At 36.6% G+C, this 27,472-nt stretch overlaps 1 protein-coding gene across 4 annotated transcripts in view; it reads right to left on the minus strand.

Annotated features, from left to right (window-relative positions):
- Positions 1–27,472, minus strand: part of LOC129726007 (homeobox protein PKNOX1-like) — a 161,662-nt gene that overhangs the window by 116,042 nt on the left and 18,148 nt on the right. Inside the window, exons 1-2 of one of the 4 annotated variants that reach the window (XM_055682522.1) lie at positions 11,347–11,577; positions 10,953–11,160 (exon numbers count right to left, since the gene is read on the minus strand). The gene's annotated coding sequence lies outside the window, so the exon portion shown is untranslated. Of the gene's footprint in view, positions 1–10,952; positions 11,161–11,327; positions 11,578–27,472 lie in introns of those variants that run through there. The other 3 variants (XM_055682519.1, XM_055682521.1, XM_055682520.1) reach the window with 3 other exon arrangements.

The following is a 27,472-nucleotide window of genomic DNA, read 5'->3' on the forward strand; positions in this document are numbered from 1 at the left end:
TGTTCGGGACTTCTGTTAGGCGCGGGTTGAGTGTGAAGTGTGTAAATGTGGTTTGTTTAACGATGACGCAAACATTCTGTTGGATGTTTGTCATTGGAATTTGAAACCTATCCTAACTTGTCGCATATTATCAGTGAAATATTGCAGTTTTTCTTGTGTAGGTAGACCAATGTCATAATGCGTGCTTATTATTATTCCAATGTCCTCTAATATTACCGATTTTTTCCAGTTTTATCTGTAACTGATGACATAGCTGTACATTTTAGTTGTAGTTTAACTAGCTTGCTATACTTTTTCAACAATACAAATTACAAGGGCTGATATTTGGCAAATAACCAAATAGATCCGGTTCACCTGGCTTCACTGTCGTGTTCTATACCCTGTTCGGTTGAACAACCTGTTTTGGTCCTTTCTATGGTTTCGAACAAAATTTGGTAAAATGTAAATATAAAGCCTGTGTGAAAAACAGCGATTGTCAACTACAAATTGAGGTAATAAACAAACATTGAAAAGAGCATAAAAGTGCCTCCAAATTCAGTTTCATAGCAATCGGTTTAATGCAAACCAAAATTGTAATCGCCAACACCGACAAGCTTCTTATAAAAAACGCATTTAATTTCCCTTTTTTTGTGTATGATATTATTGTTCATAATACTTTCTTCTAAACCATTATTAATGAATGAAATAAGATAAACCTGTGAAAGTAAGCACATTCAACAAAAAGGACGCTGATATTGTTTCTAACTGCACTCTTTGACCTTTTCTTGGGCTAATTAAATGCCAACAACTATCAACGCCAAAATGCTGCGAATAAGAACATGTCAAAAGTAATTATTTTTGCTGATCAAATACTTAAATTAAAATAGCGAAATAATCAATTAATTTTTCAACTGTTCCATTTATATCTTGCTGTTGATATTTGATTGCACTCCAAGCACGTATGATTTAACTTAATCAATTAACTTCATTTAACACATTCATTTTTCTTTATTCTCAATTGGATAATGTTCAAGAACGTATTTTTATATGCAATGCAGGTTGTCTTAATTGTGGCTGTGATTTATAAGCAATGATAGTTTGAAGATCACTTTTTGCTTCGCAATATTCTGGGGATTAACTTTCAGGGGAACGGGAAGGGAACCCCCATTTTCTGGGAATTTTTGGAACCCGGGAATGAAAGAAAATTTAACAAAAATAACGTTTAGAACGAAGCGTCTTGATAAAAGGTAAGAGGAAATTCTCACTCGTGCCTGCAAATTTAAAACACTTGATATAAATCCGACAATTTGAAACTTTATTTCCACTTAGGAGAGGATGTATTGAGTTGAACCGACCTAGGTTTGATGATAGCAGAATGAAGCCAAAACAAAATGATGTGTCCTAATCTTGTACCTACATTCTGTCACGCTAGGTACTTTGGTTCTTGCACTCGGTAGATTCAAATGATAACATAGGTCAGGTGTTATGAATGACGAAATGGTTAAGTGTTAGTGCTCTTACAAGGTTCAATGACGTGGGTTTGACATTTTGATAGGGTATTTATTTGGTATTTGTGATTAAAAATACTTGAAGAGCCAGAACGGTTTGAAATTTGATCGGTATTCAGTATTAACTATATAACTATAGAAAATTTCTAAGTGTTCAATGATTCTGGAAAAAATGAACTAAATAGATATCGAAAAATCAGGAATTATATAATTTAGAGTGCCAATGAGATGTATGAAAAAAAATTGACCATCGAATATCGTTTAGCGGTAGGGCTCAAAAGATTCGTCTTCTCGAAAAAGTCCCCATGCAAAATTACAGCTCGATCGGACATCGGGAATACGTGCCTCAAAGCAGTCAAAGTTTCAAGTCTCCCAGCTTCAAAATTTCTAAATCCCATAAACTCGATTTTTTGTTAAAATTTTTTTTCGAGTTAACACCAGATTTCGATGTTTCCCGATTTCTCAACTGCAGGCTGTATTTTTGCGACTGAAAGTATTGTCTCATCACACACAGAAGACATAGATGAAAGAACGCGTAAATTTGTAGATTTTTATAAATCAGCGGAATTCTTCTTTTGGTAAAATTTCTAATAAAAAGTGTAGATTTGTGTAACGAAGAAAGTACAGAATTTCATTGTCACTAACAGTCATATTTTTTAAATTATTTAAATTATTTAAATGAGTTGTGAAGTTCAGCTTGAACCAGGAATTTCCTCTAAATTTACTAAATTTATGTACCCCGGCCCCCGGAATAGCAAACAAAGAAATCCGTAGGTTGCCGTATATGTTTTCAAAAATTCGAAGATTTTGTAGCGGTGGAACAATTCCGTAGATCTACGAAGAAAACCGTAGATCTAGCAAGTCTGACAGAAGAGTCAGCTGTTGCTGATAACTGTTATGAACCTGCTTGATCGAGACCAAAGTCAATCTGCGTCGTGCCACGACATATTTCCAAGTTCGCTTATTTTTCGCGTCGCTAACTACTGTCTGGTTTAATAAGCATCTTTGTTGCTGGATTAAACCAGTTTCAAATCATAGAATTTAATGCACTTTTGACATTCATAAGACAAACCGCGCAAACTAGTGTTGGTTACTGTTGCTTGATTTCATTCGGTTCTAAAACTAAAAATATAAAATTCGTGTTTCTTACAAATAAACCTCGTTCATTTGTGCGTGGCCCCAACATCCTTTCTATGGTATGTTGAATTTAATCGGATCCACATCGCAAAGTACAATATTTTGCATTTCACTGACATACACACACCTGTGCGTGCCCCAATAGAATTCGATTGTCTGGTGGTTTATTTGGTCAGGGAGTTGAACGATTTTTTGCTCCAAAAACCCACATTACTTGTACGCAACCCAACAGCTTTCAAAAATGATTTCTCAATTTCGAAAAATTTAGTTCCTAGCAACGCCAAGAACATTCAACTTAAAAAAAAATGATGTTGAGGCCACATATTTTATTCTAAGCAGTTGGTTTTAAACAGTCTTCGGGTTACGCTTCTTTCTAAATCTTTTGAACAACATAATAAATTTATACGAATCTACCCAACCAACAATTTGGTCCGAATATTTCAGTTGTTGTTGAAATATAACACTTGTACAATCTTTTAAAGTTTTATATATCGTTCTATATGAGCTTATAAGTACTGAAGTGGAGGTAATATACGTACCAAAATGGTTCGCGCAGTCAAAGATATACAATTTTCTATTTTCATAATTTAAGGGGTTATATCTAGCAAATGCTCAAAAAAGCAAGGCTTTTTTCATGATTTTTTTACAGGACATTTGAGATGTAAGGTATATAAATGATATATCATTGGATTAAGCAACTCTTTCAGAATAGAAAAAATATTTTTATTACTATTTTTGTTACAAAATGGCGGCTGTGCAGCGATTTCCGTGAACCGCTTTTTTTTAAAGCTGTTCCGCGGCGAGCAGTAGAAATCGTGCCCAATTCCACCTATAACCAAAACCAAATTTTTTTCTTTTTCTACATAAGTGTCGCTAGTGAAGTACACATGATTATATTTTTAGAATTTTTCTTCGCCAAATGGCAACGGTTTGAAAAAAAAAGTTCTGTTTCAACAAAAAAAATCGACTTTGATTGTTTATAACTTTAGTTGTTGTTAATCAATCGCCTAAATCGTGTGTACTTCACTAGATAATCTAATGAAGAAGCTACAGTTAAAATTTCAACTTTTTCAGTTCTACTGCTCGCCGATTTTGAAATCATGGTTTTGAGAAAAACGCGTTTTAAGTTTCAAAATGCTATAAATCTTAAGAATCGCAATAACAAAGCCCCTAATAATTTTTTTACCTTCAGTCAGCTATCCCTGCGCCGTAAAATTGTCCTTCCTGGGTTTTATTTTCCACTTCTTCCTTTTTGTCATCTGATGTATGGCTGCGCCTAGCCTCTTTCGCGATGTCGGACATGCTTAGATGCTTAGCGACTTTGACACAGTTGGCGCCCGATCCCACGCAAAACTCAAACTTGTCACTCATATTTAAGTACTTTTGAATATAACTCATAGCTAAAAAGTATAGAAAAACTCAAACAAAGAATGTACACAACGAGAACGGCTGATGGACTAAACAAAGGGAAATTGTGAGTAAACACGTTCTGTTGAGACGCTATAACGGTCGAAATTTGATGCAGAGACTTCTATACTTCAAATTTGAACACGATAACGTTCGTAGGTAACTTCTGCTAGTTTACAAAGCCTCGAAATAAAAAGAAAAACGAGCATCGCCAAATAAAATTAAAAATGTGATTTTGGAGTATAAAAGCTGTTCGGTAAAAATTGATTAAAGCGAACTTTGAGTTTAGATCTGTACTTGGGCGATGTAGATTTTGATTCCTGGATAGTTTTAGCATGATTTGGGCCAATAAAAATAAATGGTGAAAACATTTTTTTTGGTAGATATAACCCCTTAAACATACATTCCGTTTCTCCCGTATTATGATTTTACTTCGATGCTCTACGAACTAAAACGCACCAGTATGTAACCTGTACTGCGAATAAATTTTGCATTATATACCACCTAAATTTTCCAAATAATTAAAAACATAAAATTGAGTAGCAACAATTTCGTTTATATTGTTTTAATGAGAAGTACGCGTTAATCATTTACCTTAGCACATTCTTTGGTATGTATGAATATTATAGAGCTTGAATGCGGCATTTTTCGTATTATATTTTACAAGGCTGTGTTCAGCCTAGAACCCCCAACGTTCCGATCACTGCTCTTATTCCCTATCCTCAGGGTCATTTTACGATGCTGCGTGTCAATGGATTTTATCTAGTACTGTTGAACGCCTAAAATCGTATGAACTTGTAAATTGTATATAATGTCACTATTTGTCTTCAATGTTGACCCAAATGTAATCTAGACTCTGGTGTCAATATGTAACTCAATATTGCCTCATATACGAAGGAATAATAACATGCGATCTGCATTGACCTTCTTTTCAAATGTTAAGCAATTCAGGCAATTGCAATCAATAAATCTTTCAAGTTGCTGCCCATGTGTATGTGAAACCCAACTGTATTCTTCAAATCTTTCAGGAACTAGATTTTAAAAACCAGAGTGGCTGAAAGGAACATTTTAATTCGAATTAAATTTGACATATAAATGGAATCATTCTTTACTGCTCAACGATTTCGTTTCTCATAATAGACGATTTTAACTGTCACGAAAAAGTAAATTGTATAAAATTCAGTATGCAATCCTCTTACAACTGTTATAGGAGTTTTCGAAGAATATGAAAGTCAACGTGGATCACATAAATTAGAAACCCTACAATTTCACACTGCAATTAAGTTTAGCACTGTAGACAAATCTATTGCGATGAAACCTGCTTTTGTGTGCATTTTTACGAGGAACAATATGCAGTCCTGTATCGCGGACTGTACGAGCCATATATGATGAAAGATAACTTGAACTGCCCGATCAGAAAGAAAAAACAAAAATGTAACAGAGGCTGTTAGTTTGTTATGTGAAAAACCTTTCAGGTTATGTTTCAATGTTGATCCCGTTAGGTGTTAAAATAACAGAAATCATAACAAAAAATATTCTACTAATATCAAACCCATATCCAACTTTGTTACTAACGTATCAGCTTTCTAACAATATAAGATAACACATAGAACAGTATAATTACAACCATTGTTATAAACAACAGGTTTTGATAGAGACGAAAAAAATGTTAGATTTGTTTCAGAACAACTTCATTTTATGATTTGTTATTATAACTCATTCAAATTTAATTTTGTTATCAAAAGCTAATGGGAAAAAACAGAATCGTATCAAAATATGTTATTTGTATCTTCCGTTGTATCTTCCGTTCCGTCGGGTGGTTATAACATGAACTTTATACAATTTAGATTGAAACTGGATGTTTCTACGATTTTGTGTTGCCATTTTTATACGATTTCTGGTTATCTGGGAAATTACTTTTTAAAGACAACCCGTTCGTATTACACCTGTTTTGTTCAAATAAGATTTGTAATTTTTTTTATTTATTAATTTTACGATTTGATACATAATGGTTAAAATGAAAATCTGACTGTAATAAAATTATTTAGAATCTTTGGGACAACTAGACCTTTTATTTGACTCTAAGAACGCCGAAATCGATCGAAGTATTTAATTCCATTTCTTTCAGATCGGTTGTGTAGTTTTTGTGGCAATGAAGTTCTGTGATTTTCACATTTTGAGACATAACGGACAAAGTTGCAGTCTGATTACAGTGTAATTGAATAGAGTATTGTGGTGTAGCTGGACTTTTCATTTGACACTAATTTCGTGAAAATCGATCCAACCATCTCTGAGTAAAATGAATGAACTTAAGCAGTCTTTGGAATATGTTTCCTTTAAAACGTGATTCCACATTTTCGTACATAACGGACAAAGATACAGTCCTATCGGGAAAGCAGACCATGGCCGGATTCGGACGTCAAAATTTTCGCTCGTGTGATTTTTCGGAAAAAAAATTGTTTAATATCGCGAAGTGAGTTTTTTCAGGAATGTTTGTTATGTTGTGTGTGCTGCGAAACTTTTACTTGAAAATTATTCGCTGAAACAGCTGAATTAGCATATGAGATTGGCGCCACGGTCGTCTGCAGCGGGTTTTGTCTTCGTTTATTGCGTCCGAAGTTGTCGCGTATTGTCGTGATTTATAATACGTGGAGGGTGTAATTAGTGTTGTAGTTATAGTTGAGAATGCTTCGTTCAAAGTCCAGTGTGTTTAAAGGGCATAACGAATGAAAGGATTGATGAACACTGTTTTGAGAAGTGTAGAATCAATCCTGTATCGACTCGTAAAAAAACACTAATTTTCGTGGTGCAATTGGGACTACCGAATCCTGTGTGATAGAGGAAGTGAAAATTTAAACGATGCGGCTAAAGATAAGTGTAGTGAACATGCGGGAGGTAGTTTAAAAGTGATATTTTTGTTACTTTCAAAATTGTGCATGCATAGAAAGTGACAATTGGAACGAGCGTCGCTTGCTTTCCACATTAAGGCTTGCATGAAAGCTTGTGTGCAGGTTCGAGTGGACAGACAGTGCTGCTGTTTCCACCGTAAATGAAGCAAATGCATTGCAAATAAATGTCTTTTTTTGCTTATATTTTTTAATTTATCATTATTATTTTAAGTTTAATTTTCTTATTGTAGCAGATTGGTAATATTTCGGTACATACATAGGTTATATTTTGGTACGTATCTATGGAAAATATTTATTCATTTTACTTTTTGGCACTCCTCTTGTCAATAATATAACATGCTATTAAATACGGGTCAATTTTTTTGATATGAGTGTATCGAACGAATTTAAAGTCTGAAAATAATAATACAATCTGTAAGATTCTAATATTATTTTGAGGCGTGGCTTACCGATTGAAAAATAATTCCGGAATGCACTGAAAGTACTCAGTCATTCTGTAAAGGGTCTTTGAAAGGTCGTTAGAGCTAACACCTTCTAGAACCCAAAACTAAGATAGTTGCAGAATTGAAATATAATTGCAACTGTCTTTTTTTCACTATATCACTGCCAGACAGTGGGATCTAGAAAGGTTCCACACACACAAACACACACACACACACACAACGGTCAAAGTTACAGTCCCATTACAATAAAATTCAATAGGGTGTTATGGGACAACTATACCTTCCATACAATACTAATTTTGTGAAAATCGAATCAGTGAGTGAGTTTTAACAGCCTCCGGAACACGTTTCTTAGCATAACTTTCAAAATCATAAGTTAAGGATTTTCTAGGCAATCTTTTCATTTGACACCAGTTTTGTAAGAATAGGTTGCGTAATTGGGGAGATAATGAAATTTCGTTATTTTCACATTTTAAAACACAGTGCCCAAACTAAAAGTACGATGACGATTAAATTCAATAGCCTTCAGACCTTTTATTTGGAACTGATTTCGTGAAAATCGGTTGAACCATCTCTGAGAAAAGTGAGTGAGTTTAAGCAGTCTTTGGAATATGTTTCTTTTTATAACGTGATTAGCAACCTATGGGAAAACTTTACCTTTCATTTGATACTAATTTTGTGAAAATCGGTTCAGCCATCTCTGAGAAGAACGAGTGAGTTTTAAGGGCCTCTGGTTAACATTTCTTTACATAACTTTTGAACATATGTTTAATTATTACAAAATTTATAAGTTAAGGGTTTCGGAGACAGCCTGTTTATTTGTGGTTTTTGAGATACCTACTAATGTTTCGTGATTTTTACATATTGATACATAACCTCTAAACTAAAAATTCGATGATAATGAAATTCAATAGCAACCCATGGCGCAACTAGACCTTGGGTCAGAATTCGTGAAACGGATCACTAAAAATCGCGATGTCTAATTTTTCAAATAAGTAATGAAAACTTCAAGAGTTTCACTCGGGAAGTTGATTTTTCCAATTTTTATTGAATTTGAATAAGTTTTCAAGTTGTTATTGTCATACGAAGCTTAGGTCAAAATTGTTTTTGGATAGAAATATCTTTAAAAAATATTGCATTGAGTTTGAAGAAATTTTCACAGCAGATACATCCTAAGTTGTAGTTTACAAAAATATTTTAGAAAAAACGTAACTAAAGTAACTATTTAAAACAATATGATGAGAATCTATGTTCTGAGGCACTGAAAAATCTGAAAAAATCACGTATTTTTGTATTTTTGTAAAAATAGTATTTTTGACGGAATTTCGAAGCTTCCCTGAAAATTTCGCGGGGGTTTTATTTTTTTCTCAAAAGATATGGGCTGTCAAAGTTGGTACCGCAACGCATTTTCAAGCGATAACCAAATGAGCAGTACTACTACAGACAATCCCAGTTTAGTTATATGCAAAAATTCTGTAAGGTTTGTAAAATTAGTTTGATAGAAATAATTTTTAGTCGCAAAATAGTCAAAATATGCTCAGTCTATTACCCACCTTAATGATGAAGACAGTATACTTCATGCCCCTAACATCTTGCAAGCCTACATTCACATTTTACTAAAAAAATAATGCAAAATTTAGTTAGAGGACAACCGTACAGAACGCACCAGCGGGGTAAAATCGCCCGTGCTATCACTTTTAGTCATTATGGTGCACTTTTTGGTATGAGAACTGAAGAAAACCAGGTTTAGGAGCATTTCTCGCTTGAAAATGCGTTGCGGCACTAACTTTGAATGCCCATATCTTTCGGTAAAAAAATAACACCACCGCGAAATTTTCAGGGAAGTTTCGAAATTTCATCAAAAATACTTGTGATTTTTTAAATTTTTCAGTGTTCCAGAACATAGATTTTTAACATATTGTTTCAAATAGTTACAATTGAAAAAATATTTTTTCTCCAGAAAAAAATATTTTCGTAAACTACAACTTAGGATGCATCTACTGTGAAAATTTCATCAAATTCGATGCAATGTTTTTAAAGCTGTGTCTATTTTCGAATGACAATGACAACTTGAATACTTTCTCAAATTCAATAAAAATTGGAAAATGAACTTCCCGAGTGAAACTCTTGAAGTTTTTAATACTTATTTGAAAAAATTAGACATCGCGACTTTTAGTGATCCGTTTCACGAATTCCGACCCCCTCTCATTTGCAACTAATTTCATGAAAATTGGTCCTGCCATCTCTGAGAAAACTGAGTGAGAAAAAAAAAGTTGAACATCCACACATACATACACACACATACACACATACGTACATACATACAGAAAATGCTCAGTTCGTCGAGCTGAGCCAAGAGGTTTATGACGTTCGGTCATTGGGACCACTTTCATACTTTAATATTGCCAGTGATTACTATACCTTTCTAGGAGCTGATTGTGCTTACCGGATGCTTCTTTTGACACTTTTTTTCTACTTTATGTAATTGCAAGTCTTATTATAGTGAATAGAACTCAATTATATTTAACGTGGGTATGTAGAAAACAGTCATAAATTTTCTCATACAGCTATTAAAAAGTTGTTGGTTTGTTCTTGCTGGGGGCTACTTTAGACAGAATATGAAAACGATAGATCTCTATTTAAAAATAATTTTTTTCAACTATGTTTTTGTGTAAAAGCTCTTATATAAAGACCTATTTTAGGCCAATTCTTTGATTTCCTTTGATGCGAATCGGAGAGCTTGTTGTAGATGGTCTGCTGATTGGATTTGTATTGTCTTGCAACGTCCATGACGAACATGTCGGATATGACGGACAAAATAACAATCTCTAACTGAATTCTAATAAATATCAGCCAAATATAATATCAGCCAAATACAAAAAAAAAGGAATAGTTCTTTGATAAAGTTTTCGGTTTGCCAAAGTTAACGATTAGCAAAAACAAAGATTTGAAACAAAATTTCCAGCAACTATAATTTACTACACGGCTATTGATGCTTAATCGGGTTCGGACAAGACGTATTCTACGATAAGAATATACTATTTAGCTTAGAAAACAAAAAAAACCTGACGAAACCCACTATTAACGAAACTACCTTACCGGTGTAAAACAACCGCAATCTATGCGGAAAAACTAGGCACGTTAAGGGATTTAGCTGAGCTCCAGTTTCAAGCACGGTGGTGATTCCAGGACACACGGTATGCCCTAGCTGGGACCTGCTAAAACATGAATGAAATCGAACCGAACAGTACTTTCCCCGTTTATTCCTACGCGCGAGTGAGTCGAGATTCGAGCGTGCGAATAACGCGAGTGTAAATACATTACGCGTGTATAAATAGATAGATAGGTAGATAGATGGGTGGGTGAGTCGCACACACGGGGCTGACCCGGCACGAGCCTTACCCGCCACCAACCTGTGCAGCGCATTCGAAAGGAAAACAAATAAAATTTTATTGCATAAATGGCGGCGAGTTTTCTCTCACAAGCGCATTTTTTTCTGTGTTTATTCAAAACTCATCCACTCCGCCAATTTGCGATATGAGGGGGTACTTGTTAGGCAAAACACTTACGGTTTAGTGGAATTCCAACACAGTATCGTTGCCGTCGGGTGTGAGTGATTTTGGTGTACTCGGCTTGATGCTGCTGGAAAACACTGATTTCTCACTGAGGATTGAATCTATAAAGATTTTTTTCTTCGTATCACACACTAGCACTAGTAAATCACTGCACAGGAACTATAATCCGTTTAGCCTTTCGCTTTCAAACACTGTCAATCATCTGAAAATAACAAATCAGAGAAAATTTACACCATATTAGTATCCTTTTTGAGGCAAAAGATTGCGTTTGAATTTCGTCTAGTGAAAAATTGATTGATTGGCGTCAACACGGAGGCCTGCTGGAGGCTAGTCTGCGAGATTGAAGAAGAAAAATTAACTCCCACACACAGAGAGAAATCCGGATTACCGAGCTAGAGTCACACTCCGTTGCCAGAAGGGACACAAACTCCTAACATTCGGTTCGGTGAAAGGGCGACTTTTGTCGGGGAATGCCTAATCCGAAAAATTGTGGAAATCCCGTCACTGTCTCCTGGCTGACTGACGGCCGACAAGAGAAGACAACACTCTTTTACCAACTGCTCCACACGGTTGGGTTGGGAGTTTTTCCAAATAAATTTTGCGATCCTATCGGAGCGCAAGGATACTGCTGCTGCTGCTGCTGCCAGGGAGCGTAGAAATTACACAGCTCGTACAAACATACACAAACACATATACATACAGGCGCGCGCGTCTGGCCAACCTAGGAGTTTTGACAGTGACGGTACTAACGACAACGAGATGAGATCAAAGAGAAGGCAGCATCCGGCGACCATGGAACGTCAACAACGTCAGCCGTCACTCGAGGCTACTCACAAAAATAAAAGACAACGCGGTGAGTGCTCCCACTTGTATACCGTTAAAATCCCGGCTTGAATCACCCTAGAAGGTAAGCAATGCATCCGTATCCTTGGGCAGTGTAACTCTCTCTCTCTTTCTCTTCTCTTGATCTCTCGGAAAATTACGCCGGAGGCAAACATGTGCTTCCACAGTGTTGCTAAGAGACCAACGTGTTTTCAACGATTGCAATCACAGCAAAACCAGGCAACACTGTTCACTCGCCAAGGCTGTCGTGTTCTCCCAAAAGAAGAGCGAAAAATTACCGAAAGGATAACAATGGTTCACACGCCGCTCACTGTCGATGCTGCTGCTAGCAGCCGTCGCCAATTCGGGAGGGTGGCAAAACCATAAACGATCGCTCATTTTCCGACCCACTGCACTTTCACCAGTGGTGTTGGTGGCAATGAGTTGTATAAATCAAACAAGAAACGAGAGACGAGAGGAAAAAGAACGAGAGCAAATGAGTGACTGCGCGTACAGCCGATTGCACCAGTAACGGAACGTGAACGACGATTTGTGTTCGCTCGCGACGCGTCTGTTAAGATTTAAGAAAAGGGAACCATATTTATGGATTTCCCATTAGGCGACGGGGCGGTGGATGTTTGTGTATGAGTGTATGCGTGTGTGTGTATGGGAGGGGGGGGGGTGGAATGTTGGAAAGTGTATGCGTGTTTATCGCATTGATGTCCTCGATAGTCGCGTAGCGTAGTGAAATGTTGACAACCGAAATTTGATTCATGCTTGCTGGAAATTTTTCCGTTTTCGCCGAAGTTGTTGGGAGCGTGTTCGAGGAGTGGTAAATTTAATAAGCTCTATGAGACTGTCTTAGAATGGAACGCTAGTGATAATATTAAGTTATAAAAACTTAGTGAAATCGTCAATTGCAAACAGCGTCAATAATTCACGAATTAGCGATGTAGTGGAATGATGCCCATTACTAGGAGACAAAAATATTGGAAGAAACAAAAAAATGAAAAATAGTCGGCAGAAGTAGTATTTTAAGGATAAATAAAAGCTCCGCGGTCTCCCTCAACGCATTTATTATTCATCTGACTTAATTTTGTGGAGAATTTTTTTTTCAGAACGTAGAAAAAATAAAATTTTTTGAGTACGCGTTTTTCATAAACTATATTTTTATCAGAAGAATAGTTTTTCGTAAGTCGTATTAAAAAATTTACTGGTTCATTGATTCGAACATTGTAATTTTAGAACTGATCTCTGAACTAAACTCTGATCAAAATGAGATCAAAAAAACTGTTGAAAATTAAACGTTTTTAGAAAAACAATATACAATAAAATGATTCCCAGAGCTTCAGTATATTTTTAGAAGAAAGTAAACGGTTCACTTTTATTTTAAATAGAAAGTGTGTCACAGGATTATGGATAAATTTTCTCAGGTCCGATGGTTTTTTCGTTTTTGCATCATTTTTCCGAAATATCTCAAACAAAATGCGAAATATTTGCTTTTAGTAGGCACACAGTTCTTATTGTGATCCACTGGTCCCGTTTCGACATCGGGTTTTCGACATTTATTAGCTGTGCTGTTAATATAAGCATTCATGTTTACACAATTTCGATATTTTTCGATATCAACCTCGAGTAATTGAAAAACGTGGATACTTTCACTTCATATAAACAAGGATACATAAACTCCGAAATCTCATAATGTTTCCGCATACTACTGAATTCGAACATGGGAAAAACAGGCATTTTATCGATTTAAATATTAGTAAACTGTCGATATTTTGTTGGTTCCTCCCAATTTTGCTAATAAATTGTTCATAGTTATTACGATTGAGCACACCATTAAAAAGGGTGGGGAATCGTTATATGGAAAAAACGAAACTTGATAGCAGAAATCCATAACCAAGTTTTTTTGTTCAATTTGGAGCCCCAAACAATCCTAAATTTATCGGAAGTCGATTGGTTTAGTCTCCGCTTGGCGCATTGCATTTCAAATTTATATGGAGATGTATGGAAAAACCAACGTTTTTACATTTTCCATTCTAAAGAGCTCTAAGTGGCTCAAACCATAGGTTTCATGACTTCAAATGGTAGGTTTTTTGATGCCTAACAGCTTGGTCGAAGACATCAAAGAGCTAGGGTGTCCCAAAAAAATACTGGAGCTGTTCAAAGTTGAGTATGTCGAAATTTATGTTGCAAATCATTTTTTCTGCCAACACTGCCAGTGTACCGGCGTCAGTCAGATTTCCATCAGAAGTAACCTCTGAAACACGTTGTATATTCTTTCTACGCCTAGAATATTGACCTAAATTTGTTTGTTTGATCCAGCTGAGTGTATAAACTCGTTACGACAGGTTATCCTACTGACGCCGGTACATTGGTAATGTTGGCAGAAAACAAGATTTTCTGCATTTAAATCGACATACCCAACTTTGAACAGCTATAGCTCTTCTTGGGGACATCCTAGCTCTTCAGTGCCTTCTGCAAAGTTGCTAGGCATCTAAAATACTATACTTTTACATAATGTAGTGCATTATTAGATTATTATTGAGCTCTCTAGAGAGGTAAATGCAAAAAAGTAGGTTTTCCCATATAAACTATCATACAAATTTGAAATGCAATGCGCCAAGCGGAGACAAAACCAATCGACTTCCGATAAGTTCGGGGTTGTTTGGGGCCCCAAAAGGAACCCAAAAAAACTTGGTTCTGGAAAATCGATCACTTTTCCCCACCCTAATATTTATGTAAAAATGCTGCCAAATGCGATCCACCAGATCATTTTACGAATCACTTTACTCTATCGTAAACTGTTTTCGAAATTGAGACTATTTTCGGCACCTTTTTTCGGTGAATACCTAGCTAGTTTTCGAGAGGAATGTTCCACGACAGATCAAATCTATACACTGCGACATATCCTCCATAAATACTGGGAATACAACTTACAGATTCACCATCTGTTTATGGATTTCGAAGCGGCGTATGATACAGTCTGTGGCAGTAAATACTAGCTAATGTTTTTCCGACGAAACAGATAAATCTGACTCGAACGTCATCGTCACGTCACATTAGTCGCTTTTGTGATGTTGGATAGACTGAAGCAAGAGGACGCGCTTACAAACCTTCTGTTCAACATTGCTTTGGAAGGTGCAGTACGAAGAGCAAACATGGAAAGAAACGGCATCATCTTTACAAAATCTGACATGCTTTTTGGCTTAGCGGATGACACGGATATAATAAATCGTAGAGTTGTGGACGAAAGGCCTTTAAGCTCATCAACTTTGTCAAAACAAAGAACATGAGAGAACGTGAGAGCGCTAGTGGTTTTGTCGATAGCTGATAGATAGCTGATCGATGAGTTTTTGAGCGTTTGTGTTCAAGATTTGCGGCAATTTAAGAAATGAAGGTGCTTATTACGGGAGTCACTTCACGGTGAAATATATTTCACTCTCACGCTCACTTCACTTTTTGAGACCTATTCCCGATTCCACCTCAAGTGAGGTGACAAAAATCACCTCCGTGAAGTGAGATTGACAGTGAAGTGAAAAAGAGAATAGGACAAGTGAAATGAGATTGTTTCCCAGCTCAAAAATTTCTAAGTCCCAGAAAGTCGTTTTTCCCGTTTTTTTTAGATAACACCAGATCTTGACGTGTTCTGCATTTCTAAGACATTCGGCATAAAATAAATGTTTTTTTTTCGGTATCGAAAATTTCCAGAATTGCATTTTTTTTAATCTGGCAAAAAAATTAAAATTTGACCGCTTTAAGGCACGGATCAAATTCTGATTCGCTTCGTTACTGAAGAGTAAATCCAATATTTACCATTATATCACAAATCAATGAACTTTAAGACTTATGGCATCTTCGTGGAATCATTTCACCGTTCAAAATGGTCGTGTAATAATTCCACGAGAAACGTCACTTGTTTCGATCTCACTTCTCTGATATGACACTCATAATAACCCAGATTCCACGGCAGACGTCACTTTGCGACGTTTTTCTCACTTACGTGAGTCCCGTAATAGGGTTTTGTTCACTTCACTGTGATTTCACCGTGAAGTGACTCCCGTAATAAGCACCGGAGTGTTTGGCAGACGCATGAATCACGAGCTGTATCAAGCGTACAAATATGCTTTTATAGTAAAAGTGATAAAACGGAGCAGGTTACAGTCGCCTGGACATGTAGTAAGAATGCCTGGCGTTAGACCTGCGAAAACTATACTCAGCAGAAAATCAGGAAGAGCTAGTAGATTGCGGAATAGGCCTCCCACACGGCGGTTGTGCGCTGTCGAGGAAACGGTTTGTTAGATCGGTGTGACGTCTACGGCAAAGTTTTAGATAATATTCTTGGCTTTCAAATATGATTTTTATTAACAAAATATATAAAAAAAATCTAAATTAATTAACTCAGGCCTAATGTAAATAGGAATTTTTTAAATAAAAAAGTAAATTTAAATTTGATGGTTGCCTAATCATGGTAAAATGAAAATAAAAGATAAAATTAAAAATAGGAAAGTTTCAAAATTAGAACGGTTTGCTTGATTGCTATAACGTCATTGGGAAAATTGTAGTCAATTATTAGACCACCATAAGACAATAAAACCGTAGAAAAAAATAGATACCGAACGTCTTTGGCGGATTTTTGCATTTTTTTTCTCTGTGTCGTGTCGACTCATTTCTGCGATAAAAGACATTTGATCTATTCTGATATTGCCCAGGTGTTTTCTCTACTCCACACTTCATATGAAGTTATAATACAATTTTGATTTTTATATCTGTGCTTGTGTGAGAGATATTACCCTTTCGTTTCAAGCTTACTGCTCTTCTATAGCGAGCCTCTATCAATCCTACCAAAATCACCAAATTACAATTCCCTGGAGAGAGACCTCATTTAACGATTTTCCATTGGCTAGGTTTATTTTAGGAGAAACTCATAATGTCAAGAGGAAAAAGGCTTTTCGAAGCCTCGTTCCTCCAGCCAATAGCGCGCCATAATTACGACTCTCTGAAGAGGACTATTATACGTCTCAGACCAGTTTTATTACAGCAGGGACTTATTTTTGTTAGGAGGAAAGTCAGCAGGGGTACTATAGAATTCAGCTAGAAGGATGAGTATGTAGTGGAGAGCCTGAGAATGAACCCATGTTAAAGTCATTTGACAGAACCAAATGGCCTGATTCTACTAAGATTCGAACCCAGGACCACCCGCTTATCAAGATTTCCCGTTAGCACAATGAACTGAAAAAATTGTTTTTAGACCCGAAACGGTTTTCTGATCGGTATAGTGTCTTCAGCAAAGCTGTAGACAACAATTTAGTCCATCAAAGAAATTACATTTGAAAAAATAATTTGGAAATAATATTTTGTTCGAACTGAATTTCTTTTTTTAACAACGGCTTTTTCCCGTTAACGGGAAAAAGCCGTTGTTAAAAATAGAAATTCAGTTCGAATAAATTAGCCGTACGGAGTACCTTCCGTAGTTGTGTCGCACTTGCAAGCACGACGCAGACTGACTTCGGTCTCGATCACACAGGTCTATAAGAGTTATCAGCATCAGCTGACTCTTCTGTGTGTGATGAGACATTCCTTTCAGTCTATAAATAACGCTTGCACAGCAGTGTGTAGTTAGGGATGAGCAATAGAATAAGTCGACAGCGGAATGTGATACGATATAGATTATGGAACAGTACCACCTTCCCCCGTAGTTTAATTGGTCAAAACACCATGCCGGAGACAGGGAGATTGCGGGTTCAAGTCCCGTCGGGATGCGGTATATTTTTCCAAATCTGTATCATATTTCCAGTTCGCTTATATTTCGTTCTTCCTCTACTCACATACTGTCTGCTTAATGAATATTTTGTTTCTTTTGACAAATTTTGATTTTCAATTTTATTTGTTTTTATTTTTCCAAGTTCAATCACATATAAATGTTAAGCTAATATTGTGTATTTTTCTAGCTTTTTTCTCTATAATCAGGCAACCATCAATGTTTAGCTAACCTTTTTATGGTTTTCATAAAAAAAAATTTAAAATGAGCATTTTGAGATAGGGTAAAAAACGGCTTAAGCAGTGGCGCCTATTTTAATCAGTCAATGAAAACAGGCCTCCTGAATGTTGATCAATATCGACAATTTCTATGATGGAAACTAAAACTTTGTTTGTCTAGCTGTCTTACGAATATAAGAAATACCGCTAATCACAAAGAAATCTGTGAACAAACATCATTCGAAACAAATCGACCTATAGCGCAACCATTCAGGAGCCACTTCGGGTGCTGAAAAAAAAATACGCCTGCAAAACAGATGGAAACTGCTTAAAATAGGTTCGGGAATAGCGTCCCTCGATTGGTAACTTTAATTGATTATTATTAAAGTTTGCTAACTTAGTTTTACAATCTGGAAACAAGTTCTGACAGAGAAAACGATAGAGAACAGATGGATATACTTCTGTTTGAATTTGAGTATTTCGTCTCAATACACAGGTGGTTCCTAAAGCTGCTTAGAATATGTTCCCTACCCTATTTTTTTCTTTTATTTTTGTTTTCTTTTTGTTTCGGTGCTAGCACGTCTGTAACGCTTTAATTAAAATAGGTGTTTTTTTTTTTGTTTTTTTAGTCAATGTAAGTAGATTTCGATTTCGCTTCAAACTATCCGACGTTTCGATGATTTATTCAATATTTTTCATGGATTCCAAAAAAATTGTACAATATTTTGTTTTTCTGTATAATTATTCTATGCTATGTTTTACTTACAGAGGCTATATTGTATGTTGTCATATGTATGTAAGCATGTCCGAATTATATCTCGTCATAAAATGGCGTCCAACTCAGCGTTTATCGTAACGTATGGGTTAATCATTTTATTTAAAAACATGGTTTTCTAGGGGTCAAATTTTGGCTTTAGCTTTCTGTTTAGCGTTTTGTGTGTCGTCTGCTTTGATGTCTGTGAACTACGTTACTGTTGGCAACTATGCTTGCTGATTGACTTTTTGACGATTGTGAGTAAATTTATACCAGTTTAAATTTATTACGTTATTTTGTGTATGTATTGCTCCTGCACATATGGAATTGCACAGGGACTGTGCATCTCTGCGTTTGTTTATACTATTTTCTGTCGTCATCATATGACATACTTCCAGGTACGGGAATTGAATTTTTCTCAGTGTAAGCACATTCGTTTTCTGATGGAATTCATTGCGATGATGCATGATAATGTACGATGACAAAACAGTAGAACAAATATCAAAAACCTCGAAAATGATATTCAGAGAAGTTTCGGTGATTATCAATCCAAGTAATGAAAGCTGCTCAGACGATGTAAACCTCACGGTACAGTAAAATTTGTCGAATGAGCATGATTTTGCTCTGTCAGGAAGTATTGGATCTTAAATTTTGATGAAAATTTTGACTATGGTATTTATGTTTTATTTTGCTAGTCGTAGGCTGAGATCTTCTTTTTTAGGTGCTTGTCTATTTTACGAGACAGGTTTGTTAAGTAGGATATTGAACAGTAAGTACCTATATTCCATGTTCTGTGAGTTTTCTGGGGATGGTTCGGCGACGATGTTGCGTTCTTGTTTTCGATTTATTAGTCTGTACCGTAAGCTCTTTGTGAGTCATCCAGGTTTGTTGACAGTCATTGTACGCTATTGGCGAAACCGGTTGTGACATTGATTTTTTGGTGTAACGTTTGCATTGAAAAGTGGCCAAAAACTACCGAGTTTTCATGGGTTAACTATCCGCACGCACCGACGAAACTACCTATACAGCATCAATCATAGTAACCCATGAGTCAGCAGAAAAAAAAAACGACAGCTCTATAAGTCGAACTCTAACCTGATGACGAAAACAGTAAAACTTCTCCGTCCTGAAGTGTGCGCCTTCAAAGAACGGTACCCCGTCGCGTCAAAAACGGACATCGTGCGGCACTTTGTGAACATTGAATACACCCGTTTCGGCATCCACAACATCTTGGCACTATTGGATAACAATCAGAGCATTGAAAGAAAGCCCAGTTCCGGACGGTCAACGATCCTGAACGGCAAGAAGCTCAAATGGAGGTTGGTACGTTTAGCCGGGAGGTCAGTGCAACCAGGCAATTAGTGGAAAAGTGCCTGCCGAACATGCATATACATTAGGGTGGGACAAAATATAAATGTTAGCTCCCATGCACTTTTCGCGTTCCTTATGGGTCCCATAACAACTGTGTAAATTTTCAGATCGATCGGTGAAACGCCCGATTTGCGCCCGATTTGCGCCCGATTTTTAAAGTTTCCATACGATTTTATATGGGGAAATCCACTTTTTCAAAATTCATTCTCTAGAGATGTCCAGTTGGCTGTTAAAAATATATCAATACATGATATTTGTAGGAAATTTTCCTGGGAAAAACTCTTCTGAAGACCGTAAGGCGCTACGATGCTTGTCGAAACAACTATTCACTCCAAACTGATTGAATGTCTGACGGACGGCTCACCATTGATTTTTTCCAGCAACACTGCTACAACATACTGCTATTGTAAATTCGCTCAAGTATGAGAAATAATTTCGCGTGGAATTAATTTTCAAAGTGTGATTTTTGCTCATAGTATCTTCGGGGAAGCCTTCAAGATAGAATTAAGCGATATCAGTTCTAATCACATGGTTGAATTTGCAATAGTAGCATGCTGCAGCAGTATTGCTAGTAAAATTCAATGGTGAGCCGTTCGTCAAATATTCATTCAGTCTGGGGTGAATATCTTTTTTCACAAGCAAAGAAGCGCCTTGCGGTCTTTAGAAGAGTTTTTCTCAGGAAAATTTCCTATAAATAGCATATATTGATATGTTTTTAGGAACCAACTGTATAAAAAAAGTTTTGAAAAAGTGGTTTTTTTTCCATATAAAATCGTATGGAAACTTTAAAAATCGGGCGCAAATCGGGCGTTTCACCGATCGATCTGAAAAGTTACACAGTTTTTATAGGACCCATAAGGAACACGAAAAGTGCATGGGAGCGAAAAAATAACACCATAACTTTTTCCCATATAACCGTGTCCCAGTCTAATATATATGTCAGGAAGCGGCAGTCCCGCCTACTGGTCTCGGAGCTGCAGGCAATTACGCAGCGGCTGCGCCTGAATAAGATGTTCAAGTCGATTTTTCCGGCGACTCGTGACGTGATGGCGTTGATGGACGACGAAACCTGTCTCACCCTGGATGGCAACGACTGGCAGGGCAATTTTTTTCTTCCCCCAGGAAAAAAGTAAGCTCCGAGGTGAAGTTCATTTCACACACCAAGTTCCCCAAGAAGGTGCTGCTGTAACTGAGAATCAGTGAGAAGGGATGTCAGCTGCTCTTCTTCTGTTCCGGCCGTGAACGGGGAAATTTATAGAACGAACCTGCCAGAAGTTGCGTCGTTGATCAAGAAGTATCATAAGAACAAAGATGCGGTGTTCTGGTCGGATCTGGTATCGACCCACTACTCCAAGCTATCGTTGGAAAAGATGATAGGACCAGTTCCATTGTTTAGGTAATCTTTTGTAGTTTTTATAAAAAAAAATTAAAAAAATGAGCTTTTTTAGATACAAATTTAATTTTTTATTATTTTTTTCAAAACCCCAAACAGTTTAGCCGACTCACGAGCGAATATTCCGGAATTTTTCAGTTATCAAGTGTATACATTCTGACAATAAATCCCAACAGTAAATCTTAATGTAATCCCTATCAGTCAAAAATATCAGGATTATAACAAAACTTGACATTTTTTTACGAATTTCTTGTATCAACTTGGGTTCTAAACTTGGTCTCGTTAATAGTTAAAATATCAAAATTCTCATCAAAATTACTTACTGGTTATTACAAATTATAGCAAGTTTTGTAAGGTTTTTGGCAGAAAAAGATCAGAATTAGTTAGAATGTACAATATTTGGTCAATTGAATAACAAATTCTATTATAAATCTGTTTCAAAAAAAAAAACACACACTTTTGAGCATTCACGTGCATGATAACATAATTTGATATAATTTTGTACTTTTTATTATTCTGGCATATAAAGAATATTACAGGCTTTGTTATTTCTATCAAAATCAGATATATTTACCCGTTTGTTATAATCGTTTGTTCGGGATACACTGCAAATTTGGATATATTCACTTAAAAATTAATGAATGGAATGAAGAATTCGTGTTCAACGGAATTCGGATTGTTGTTTGCGACATCTCAACTATAATAGTTATTCATGTAATCCTATAACACATAGTGATAATAATTTTATTTGTGCCCAACTTTTTTTCTTCCGGAGCGGAAAAAAAAATCTTCTCTTTGTTTTTCTGCAATTTTTCCGCTTCAATCTACCAGTCGACCAAGGAAATCTCAAACAGAGCTCTAAGTGCATTTTTTAACGTTTCAAATTTCACGACTTCATTAAGTTCATTTAGTCGTTTTTTTTTTCACTCCATCTTTACAACTGCTTCATCCATTTAATTAAGATTTATTCGGCTGAGATTTCATTTTCCAAGCTTTACTCGTTCGTTCGCTCTGGACTGACGATGATGCTGTGTAGTTTGTGATTAAGATTTCAATCCCGCCGGCCCTAGCGACCGGGATCTCTTTTTTTGTCGAAGTTCTACCTCGCGCTAGTCCTGTACCCCTTCCTCCCCATTGGAGGTGGATGACATTGCTGCTGCTCTATAGGCATCTGCGGTCGACGGAGAGAAATTCCAGAAATAGTTGCTCCAGAAGATATCAACCCTTTCTCCCCGTCCTTACCCTTTTAGAGTGAATCGACTACAGGCGCGACTTTACGAACGAAGGGGGTTTGTTTAAATGTCGCGTGCCCGCGCGCGTATCTCTACGTGTCAGAAGCTGTTAAATTATTTAATTTCCAATTTCCAGCTCACTTAACAATTCATTTCGCCGCGAAAAGTACTGGGACGGTCTTTGAACTGTGTTAACCGTCGGGGAAAGTAGCTGTGATAGTTAAAATTGACGGGATGCGATCGACCGGAATGAGTTTCTTTTGATACTTTTTTAGGAGAGGGCTTGGGGTGAAACGAGAGGTTTAGAAGCAAACTTTTTAAAATTGGATTACCCTTTACTCATCGGAGTTCAGGAATACTCAGTATGTTTTCAATGTCGAATAACAGTGCGTTATTACAAACTATTTCTCCATATAATCGATTAACGATACCGACCACTATCCGTGCTAGTGGAAAAAAAACATCACTTAAACATTCCTAAGTGGAGAAACCACTCCGTCGCTTCCGCACGTACTGCGCGTTGATCTCGCGGGCCAATAATCAGCCACTGTCACCGCGCTCTAACTTTCCTCTTATCATATCTTTATTAATAAATGCACTTAAATATTAAGTAGGCACAGCCGGGCGAACAAAACTCCTTTAGCCGCTGCCTACTAACTCCCTGATTACGGACGGTTTGAGGCATGAACGCAAGGAGAACTAACTGCTAGTGGGGTGATATGGCTAAGCAATTCATACCGTATTCAAGCGCGGCACAGAGAATGAATAAATTACGTCCGTATTTATAAGCGTTTGCTTTTTTCTGGTGTGCCCCCTCCCGCCCACAGTGACTGTCAACAGCCGAGGGATCACGATCGGTTGCCTTGGCTACGATTGCGACAGTTTTCTGCAAAACTGAGCGATTTTTGAGTTCGTCATTCAACCAATAGAGAAGTGCGGGGCAAAAGTTCCCATTGAACTTTTTTTAATCTTGCGAGGAAAAAAGTGACTTAACAGTGGATCACAGATCTAAACGCTTGCCTTGGACATGAATAAACTCCGAAATTTGTATCAGCCTAATTATAGTAGAAAATAGTAACCACATACAGCTGATAAAATTCTATGAATATCACTAGCTATTTTGTCCAATGATTATATTAGGAAAAGTATTCCTTTGCCCCGCATTACTTGCACATTTCACCAGAAAACGAAAGCGCCTGCTGTGGTCTAACCAAACCCGAACCCGTATGCAGGCTTTTCCTGCCTGCCAGCTGAGGTCGTCTTTACTTATGCAATCACTAGTTGAACGTTCCCGGCGATGCTCGGGATCAAAGGTGTCAAAGATAGTTTTTTTTATATTTCATTGCTGCATTAGCTCAACTCACTTCAAAAATATAATTTACATCTTATACTTCCATCATCACTTTAAGTACTTCAATATTCTGAGAACGCACAGAACGGAAATACCCGTATTGGATTGTTTTTTGTGATTTTGGGCTGATTTACAGAAACTGGAAGTCACCATTTTGGATTTAAAAATGACGTATGGAGTTCAACTTTCGGAAGTATTGAAATGGTTGGCCAAATATCATTTTAGAAGTCATAAATTTGCATGTTTCACGTAGTTTTTTGAATAATATCTCAAATTTAGTAATCAGATACTTGTTGTTTTTCTTCAAATCTCTTTTCTGAACGTTAACAAACATTATAATGAAAAAAAAAAAAACACGTGTCATCGCTATAAAACGACGTATGGAGTTCCACTTTCGGAAATATTGGAATTGTTGGCCAAATATCACTTTAGGTTATTTTCCTGAAACCGGAAGTCGCCTTTTTTTAATCCACAAAACTTCGTAGAAAATAAAAAAATAAAAGATTTTTAATGCTTAAGCTGCCTCTTTATCGATATTCAAACCAAAGAATCTTAACCTTTCCTCCAGCTAAATGTCCCAAGAGTTCTAGTTTGGATTAACGTAGAAAAGGTGAAATAGTAAGGCGTCTTACACAAATTACGTAACGCATGAAGGGGAGGAGGGGGGTTGAGTCTGCATTACTTATTGTTACGTAGGGGGGACGGGGGGTAGTAGAGACAGTTACGTAACTGTGATGTTTGCTCGAAATTGAAAATTTGATCAGCGTTGCGTAATTTTAGGGGGGAGTCATGTCGAACGTTACCTATCGTTACATAGGGGGGAAGGGAGTCTGAAATCTAGATCATTAGCGTTACGTAATTTGTGTACGACGCCTAAGGTTGAGAGCTGAATGACCTTCTGGTTAAAAGCTCTCTAATAAAAATCAAATTCAAATTCAAAAGTACAAAAGTAAATCGAATGCCGTAATATGTAACTATTCACAAAACTACGAAAACATCAGAAATGTAAAATGTTTATGCTTGAGACATGGATTATTCTGCAAAAAAAAATGTAAATGGTGAAAGAACAACGAACATTGTATTGAAAAAAAAAAAACACAAATAGGGGAGGAGTACCAGTTATGGCAATACCTAAAAAATGTACCAGTTATGGCATGAACCAGTTATGGCCTATGGAGTTTAAATGGGGTGTTGCCATATCTGGTACCATTGCGCTTATGCGATATAGCTATAACTGGAGCACTTGCCATAACTGGCTACCCTAATTGAATTTTGATTGTGCATAAAAAGTCAAGATTTCGCATGTATACGTATAATACGTATAAATTAAAAAAAAAAAGTATTTTCAGGTGTTTTTCTGTATTCTGTATGCTGTATATGGTCCTCGTGGCTCTGTGGTTAGCGATGTCGATTGTCTCCCACACGGTTGTGATATCGGGTTCGATCCCCGATCAGGTCGAGAATCTTTTCGAACTGGAATTTTTTTCGACTCAGCTCTGGGGCACGGTGTACCGTTGTACTCATCCTACAACATGCAAAATGTGCTAAAAACAATATCGATAACGAATCACATGTTATCGCTTTAAATTTTGATTTAGAGGCAAATTCAGCATAAAAAGTCATAAATTTGCAAGTTTTACGTAGTTTTGTGAATAAAATATCAAGTTTTAGTAATCAGATACTTAATATTTTTCCTCACATGTCTTTCCTGAATGTTAACAAACATTTTAATGAAAAAAGAATCCCATGTCATCGCTTTAAATGTTGATTTAGAGGCAAGTTCAGCATAAAAAGTCATAAATTTGCATGTTTCACGTAGTTTTGTGAATAATATCTCAAGTTTTAGTAATCAGATACTAATTATTTTCCCTCACATGTCTTTCCTGAACGTTAACAAACATTTTAATGAAAAAATAATCATATGTCATCGCTTTGAAATTAGATTTAGAGGCAAATTCAGCATAAAAAGTCATAATTTTGCAAGTAGTTTTGTGAATAAAATATCAAGTTTTAGTAATCAGATACTTAATATTTTTCCTCACATGTCTTTCCTGAACGTTAACAAACATTTTAATGTAAAAAAAATCACATGTCATCGCTTTAAATTTTGATTTAGAGGCAAATTCAGCATAAAAAGTCATATTTTTGCTTGTTTTACGTAGTTTTGTGAATAAAATCTCAAGTTTTAGTAATCAGATACTTTTTATTTTTCCCGAAAAGGCTTTCCTGAACGTTAACAAACATTTTCATGTAAAAAACCCACATGTCACCGCTTATTTTTTGATTTAGAACGATTTCAAATGATGGTGGTGACTGTACACCACTGTGACGGAAGCAATAACATCAATAAGATCAAACGTTACGGAATTCCATTTTTATATAGTAGATAACGACGCTGGCCATCCGAAAACAGCGACCGACGCGCAACGCGTCAAGAAGTGTAAGCGGGAGGAAAAACAGCCTGATGATTTTCCTTCACACTTCTTTTCAGCGTATTTCGCCGCATTCTTTCATCTTCGTCTGCTGGCTGCTGCAGTCTGGAGATGATCTGCAGAGGGCAATAAAATCCACCCTCAATCTGCCAACCCCGACTTGAAGCTTGGCTTCGTGGAGGAAAAAGAAAGCAGACACCCTGGCGTGGTGCCACGAGGGATGGTCACAATGAACCTGCCGCAAGATGTTTGGAATAATTTCATAAACAAAATTCCATCATCCCTAGTCTCGAGCATTTTATTCCCTGAAAGATTCTGTTGCATGGCATAAGTTTCACTGAGCAAGTTAATGCGAAAAGGGGAATACGGTATGTATACGGGATTATAACGACTGCAGGATGAAAGATTAACTTCTATACGTTGGTAGGTAGGCGCACGTCACATACCGGTATTAAATACTTTCTCCCGCGATTCCGAATTCCGAACCGTTAGAAGGGGAATAATGTGGAGAAATTAAAATGAGCTGTCGAGTGCGGAACACGGAACGGGAAGGGGTGCGAACTGTCGACAGACGGTTGGAATGTGTTGGAACCATATGCACACAACCACACGTGTCAAAATTAGAAATACTTTTGCCTGAAAATCGGAAATTAAAAGATGGAGTCAGGTGGTTTTGACTGTGGTAGCACAATAAAGCATATTTTTTTTCGTGTATTCCAAATTACTAGCCACAGATGCATACGTGCTGAATAAATATTATGGTGAAGATACGTTATGTGGATGTGGTAAGCGGAAGGAAGAGGTTGTTTGGGCAAATTTTTTAACATAAGGTACGGAGATAACAAATCCAAAATCCAACAAGTTTTTAAGATTTTCAATATGCTATTTACCAGACATTACCTTTTATGATAGATAACGCAATAACACTGCCTTTGAAAATTTTAAGTCGGCCATTTATGGCCCCTACACAGTACTACTTTAATGTCATTTTTTCTTGCTTTCATTTTTGCTCTTCCGATATTTTATTATTGTCTTATTTAGCCTAGGCTCAGTCTTCGAATTTTTTTAAATACGTTTGTCTGCTTTTATGGAATCGACCAACAATGAAAATAATGTAAATTAAACGAAATTTATCTGATGTTTTGTAAAATAAACATTTTTCACAACACTCCCGTAT

Source organism: Wyeomyia smithii, chromosome 2, assembly GCF_029784165.1.
Source record: "Wyeomyia smithii strain HCP4-BCI-WySm-NY-G18 chromosome 2, ASM2978416v1, whole genome shotgun sequence".
Taxonomy (NCBI): domain Eukaryota; kingdom Metazoa; phylum Arthropoda; class Insecta; order Diptera; family Culicidae; genus Wyeomyia; species Wyeomyia smithii.